The sequence below is a fragment of the Hyperoodon ampullatus genome, assembly GCF_949752795.1.
Source record: "Hyperoodon ampullatus genome assembly, chromosome: 10".
Lineage (NCBI taxonomy): Eukaryota > Metazoa > Chordata > Mammalia > Artiodactyla > Ziphiidae > Hyperoodon > Hyperoodon ampullatus.
In genome coordinates, this window is record NC_136923.1 from 83,449,947 (window position 1) to 83,456,107 (window position 6,161).

A 6,161-nucleotide genomic window follows, 5' to 3' on the forward strand; every position below is an offset into this window, starting at 1 on the left:
GTTTTGGCTCAGACAAGGGTGTCATAAAACAAGAACACATTGTGCGGATTATGTCAAAAATAATATCTCGATAGAGAAAGTTAGCTAACGCTGGAGTTTCTGTTTCTTTTGGCATTCATCTCCAAGAAAGTCAATGCTGATAGTGTATTTATCCACTATTCCAATGAAAACTAGGCTTTCTTACAAATTCCTATACTAGAGTTGCTCATATGGAGTTTATTGCATAGTGCATGTGTGTTCATTTCCTGTGCCTACTGTAACAAATTAGCACAAACTGTGTGACTTAAAAACAACAGAAATTTATTCTCTCACAATTCTGGAGGCCAGAAGTCCAATCTGTATCACCTCCCAGATCAAGGTGTCCTCAGAGTCAACCTTCCTCTGGAGGCTCTAGGGGAAAATCTGTTTCCTTGACTCTTTCAACTTCAGGTGGCTGCTGGCATTCCTTGGTTTGTGGCCACATCTCTCCAATCTTCAAAGTAGGCATCTACAAATCTCTCTCTCTGCTTTGTCTTCTATGGCCTTCTCTTTCTAAGAAAATAAAAAGTAAAAAATTGATTTAGTAGTATCTCATTATCCTTAGCTGCAATACTTTAGCAATTACCAGTGTTATTTCCTAAGGAGATTACTTTAGGAAAATCACTAAGAAAAAGGATTCTCAAGAGAGTAGGAGCAACATAGTTACCCCTACGCTTGCTAAAGCCTCACTTTCCCCAGTTTCTCCATATATCCCAAGCTAGGAGCCTCTTTTCTCACCCGCTGTGTCATTCTGAGCCTCTCCCTGGTTCTCTCAGTCCCTCACAACAGCAGTAGTCTCCTCCCCACTATGAGACTATGTACTCCCACCAGTTCTGGATCTCTGAGGGCAAGATGGACAGAGTTTGATGGAAACTGACCATTTTGTGACAACTTTAACCCTCAGAGACACAGAATGGTACCCTCCCACTAGGTGCTAACTGGTTCAATGCTTCATCCGCGTCATCTTGATCCATCGAAGGCATCAATTCAGAGACCAATTTTCTCTTTCTAGTGCTCACATTCCTACATGATAAACCAAGACGGAGAAACAGAAAAATGAAGAAATAAATTGAGATAAAGTGACTATATCAAGGAGTGGGCATCAGGAGTCCACTCATTCATTCAACAAGTATTGACCAAGTGCCTACTGGGTACCTGGGCACTAAGCTGTGCACTGAATATTCAGCAGAAACACTTGACCATTGCTGTCCTCACCCTCAGAGCTACCAGGGAAAGCAAACATTCATCTAGTTATTACAACTCAGTGTTGTGAATGAAGGAGGGCTGGGTTCACACTTGGTTGAAGGAGCTAACTTAGTGTAGTTCTGGAAAGGCCTGATTGGAGGAATACGCGGAGGAATGCGGTGGAGCTGGGGGCTGGAGTGAGACAAGCCTGGCGAGAAGCATAACAAGGAAAAGTTTGGGTGGAGGGCGGCTGGGGTCGGGATTGCACCTGCAACCCCTTCCCCACCCCACAGGCTCGCTCCCGGAGGGAAGGCACAGATTCCTGAAGGAGCCAGGGGTGAAAAGTGGAAGAAAGGAGAAAAAGGAGAAGGAGAATGAAAAGAAGAGGAGGGCTTCTCCCAAAGCCCCCACGGTCCGCTCCGGGTGATGGTGGGGAGGCCCCCGTCAGCTGCCGCTACCTGACCGTTTCCGGATCTATGATTCTAACATTCCGAGAAATAATGAGCCCAACCGTGCTCCTCAGGAGACAACCCCTGCAAGGACTAAAGGCCTACGCCACACAGAACAAAGAATTTAAACGGTATACAAATATATCCCTCTTCCTGTTCCCTAGAGAGGCACTTTCTAGTACCCTCTATCCAACTGTCAGCTCAGTGTGTACTCTCTAGGAAGCGGGGAGGACTGCCTCTCTCGCTGGTTCTAGTTCAGTCTTGGGGAACCCACAGCTTCAGTCCGACAGCTGGGTAGGCCGGGCGTCAGAGTGAGATTTGGAACCACCCTCACAGGTTCCTGGAAGTCGAACAGGGAACTCTGATGATCTTCTCTTTAGAGACTAAACTGATTGTAAAGCATTTAAAATTAGTTCCTCAGGACCGACCGACTTGAGAAAATTTCTGGGTAGCAACTATGCACCTTTAGGACGTGGGTTTGTCAGCAATTGCCATCGGAACATATACAGAAGTGTAATTCTAGCTTCACTGGGTATGGCCAGAAAGCTTGACATTGAAAACGTATGCCATCCCATCAGTAGCAGAGATTTTCCAAATTTTAGTTCAGAATTCAAAGAGTTCGGATTTCAAAGTCCTGAACGATCCAGGCGCTTTCACAATTCCGCGCTTTGCTTCCCCTGATCCCTTGTCCTGGAATGCCGGTCTCCTCCTCATTCCCTCACAGAAATCTTGCTCATTCTTCAAAGTCCACTTTAAATAAGTCAGTTCTCCACCCTGCCTCCGAATCTCTCTCTCTCTCTCTCTCTCTCACACACACACACACACACACCACCGTGATTTTCCACACTTTTTTTCCTTAGCAGATTACTCTTTCTGCCCAATGGAAAACTTGTTCACAATATGTCTCCTCCAGTCATCCTAAGCACCACAAATGTAATAAAAATAATAATAACAATAAAATCATATGGATTAGGCTAATAGTATGGCTGAGCAGTTTTTGTGCATTACTCCCCATAGCAAATCTATGCGGTAGATTTTTTATTCCCTTTTTACAGATGGGGAAACTGGGGTTTAGGGATGTTAATTGAGAGATAGGAGCGTGTCTTGCTCATTTTTCATCTTCCATAGGGACTAGTGTAGTGCAAACCTACCTTGGCCCTTAAGATTGATTTACTGACCCCCAACTGTTGTCCTTTTTCTTATAGTCATTCAAGTTCTCCCTCCTTTCTCTTGCACTTATGTGGATTTTGGTTTTGTTATATTTTTGCCATTTTCTCTCTGAGTTGACAAGTAATTAGGTAGCAGTATCATGAGCACAGAACCTACTGTGCTAAAATACAGATTAGAGATTCCCCACCCCCCATGGAGAATAAGAAATAGCTCATAACAGAAGCATAAAAAAAGAAGTCACATCACATTCAAAGAAGAATCCTTTGTCTCTAATCCAATTAGGTTTATGTAAGATAGTTTTAAAATTTAGAAAACCATTAAACACATTCAGGGGTTCTACCCAGACTCCTCCCTAAAAACAGACATATAAAACTAAATGAAGCAAAGGATTCTTGCTGCATATAGAGGAGACAAAATACAACATCATTAAAAGAGGCTGTTGTTCAGGAGTGATTGCCATCAGCCCTATAGGGTTGATTTCCTGTGAAACACTAAGCAGAAAGAAACAGAACAGCTTCAGTATATACAGAAATTTGACAAACTATACCACTTTTATACTTATGGCAAAACAAAATTTCTTAGACAAATTGATCTTACATAGGCGTCAAAGTGTATTAACTCAAGGAGAGTATTGGCAAGATGACAAAGGAGTGTCCCATCTCAAAGAGGTTTTGGAATTTGTGAATTTATATATGGGGGTTAGGGGAGAGCAGGAATGTGCAATTAGTTAGAAAAAGAGTATTACTGCTTCATTTAACATGATCATAAAAACATCGTGTCCCCATCTGTTGGTAGAGTAAGATCAGGGTCACCATGATCTTTGTTTGGAAGCTTGTGGAGAGTTCATATGTGCATCGAACTTTTATAAGAAATGAGAAGGAAATAATAAGCAATACTTCTGTGGCTGCTATTTAGACAAACTAAGTAACAAAGATTCGTGCCCCAATACTGTCAGACAGGAGCGAATTATCACAAAGGCATCAAACCTTGTCAAAAGTCAGAAGGATAACAGAATCTGCTTTTTCTCAAGTAGCTGTCAGTAAATTTCTCAGGTGCCCATTCAGAGATGCTGAATACATCGTTTGCCTGTTTCTTAGTTTTTTGACAGCAGTTTTCCTTTAATAATATGGCCTTCCCCTATTTCCTCTCTTAGGAAACCCCAGACAAATTGTAAATTCAGAGCGGAAAACAGGTGGAGGCGCTGGGGAGATCAGGCAGTCCGGAGACCGCCTTGATCCAAGATTAAGTTACCGTGTCAGTATTTCTAGGCCGATCCCCCTTCTCCCAGCTGGATCAGTGAAACTAGAAAACCCGCCGGAGAGAGTGCGTTTCACAATTCCAGACGCTCTCGGGAATTCAGAAACTCGCCCACAACCAGCCAAGGCAAACTTCCAGGAAATAACTTCCCGATTTCTTCCCTCTCATCTTCATTCGTAACTCTCTTTACAAAGTGTTATGCTAATCTCAGCCAACTCCTAAAGCTAATCAGTTGCCTCCAAAATTTCCTGCTCACTGGACCATCCAACTGAATAATTAAAATTATGAAGCATTCAGGATAGTGGCGAGCTTTTTGGTCAATGTCAGGTAACGTGCTCATTAACAAAATTTTGTAAATAACTGAAACTTACATCACTTGTGATTTTGCGGTTGGAATATCAAAAACGTTGCAGAGTTTCTAGGCAGAAAATGCCTCGTATGAAAATTAAACGTTAACTTGTATACACTTCAACTTTGAGTCTTATTTACAAGTTTCCCCTTTGGTTTCGCGAAAGCCGAGTAGATGAGGAAAAAAAGGGGCTTTTCCCTGACCGGGAATCGAACCCGGGCCGCGGCGGTGAGAGCGCCGAATCCTAACCACTAGACCACCAGGGAAACTGACAGAAAGGTCTCTAAATAAACCTACAAGGTTAATGCTCCATAGTACGCATGCGTCACTCCTTTTCTGAATATTCAATAAGGCAATGCAAGATCACATTCGTTTCATACATGAACCTCCTGTTCCGCACCAACCAATAAAATCTGGACAAGGAGAAGATGTGGCAATGCCCAAGAAGGAGTAATCGGGGCCACGTAGCTGCATAGAGTCTCCTTCCCTGCTCCAGACGTGTGGATTTATTCCGGAATAAATTGTAGATTTACCTAAGTCGTTACGGCAGTTCTTATGACATTAATTTGTAACTGTCTTCTAATCTTTCTCCTCATAAATTGGTGAGCCATTCGAAGATGAAAACCATTTTTAAGTTTATCTTTGGTTTCCTCAACGTGTTTATGATGATGTTTATCAAATTCTTTATATTTAGTGAATAAAAAGACAGAGGATAAAGTCATAAGACATTGTTTGAGAAAAGTGTGGGCGGAGCCGAAATGGCTCAGTTGGGAGAGCGTTAGACTGAAGATCTAAAGGTCCCTGGTTCGATTCCGGGTTTCGGCAGGTCTCTTTTCGCAGCTACATTAAATACTGAGGGAACAGACTGCAAATAACAACATACCGAAACACTAAGCAACTCTTTTCTCAAATTCATAAAGGAAGACAGAGGGTTGTGCAATAAAACGATTCTTCCAGCCAGAGTAGCCTAGGGATGGGCTTCTACATCTCACAAAATAAAAGAAGTAGATCCAAACGTGCAGAAGGAAAACTACTTTCCCTTCTTTGTAATATTTAGTGTGTATCTTCTTTCTTGGTTCGGGCTGTGTTCCACTTATGCTATGTTCCTCTTTCTTCAAACCTATCCCTTCTTCATTCCCATGGAATTACTCCAACAACCTTAAGCCAAAGTCAAGAGACCCCAAAGTACTCCTCTTTCTCCTGTTCATTTCTACTTCATGATCTCCCTTTCCCCCTAATCTTATTCTCTGCCAGCTTCTAATGCAAAGGGGACAGGTCATCCAGATAGATATGGAAAAGAGAAGTTTAATATGAGGAATACCAACTGCATTTTATTCTCGACGTCATGTTCCTTCAATAAATATTTATTAAGTGGACTCCTATGCAACTCTGAAGAGAAAGAGAGAGGCAAGGCAGGAGAACTGAAGGAAATGTTCCTGGAAAATGAAGTCATCTGAGTTGAATTGAAGAGGTGGCTCCTGGCTGGAAGGGCGGTGGCGGGGCGGTGTGCGGGGTGTGTGGTAAACTGAGCCTGAGCCTTGAAGGAGACAAAAGAGTCATGATATTCCTGTAGCTCCCTTTTTCCCTACCTCCTAATTTGGTAGTTCTTCACATATCCCAACCTCTTCCTTCCTACTCAGAGGAAAATTTTCCCTCATTTCCAAGGCTAATAGATATGCCATCTGAGCTTTTGACCCTTCTCCCAATTCCATTCTGCCCTCGTGTCTTTGATC

At 42.6% G+C, this 6,161-nt stretch overlaps 1 long non-coding RNA gene across 1 annotated transcript; it reads right to left on the reverse strand.

Annotated features, from left to right (window-relative positions):
• Nucleotides 1–279: 279 nt before the first annotated feature.
• On the reverse strand, nt 280–1,740 carry LOC307059365. Its single transcript, XR_013811125.1, has 2 exons — nt 1,662–1,740; nt 280–531 (listed from the first exon to the last, which is right to left on the reverse strand). It is a non-coding gene; the product is annotated as an uncharacterized lncRNA (long non-coding RNA).
• Nucleotides 1,741–6,161: the final 4,421 nt, after the last annotated feature.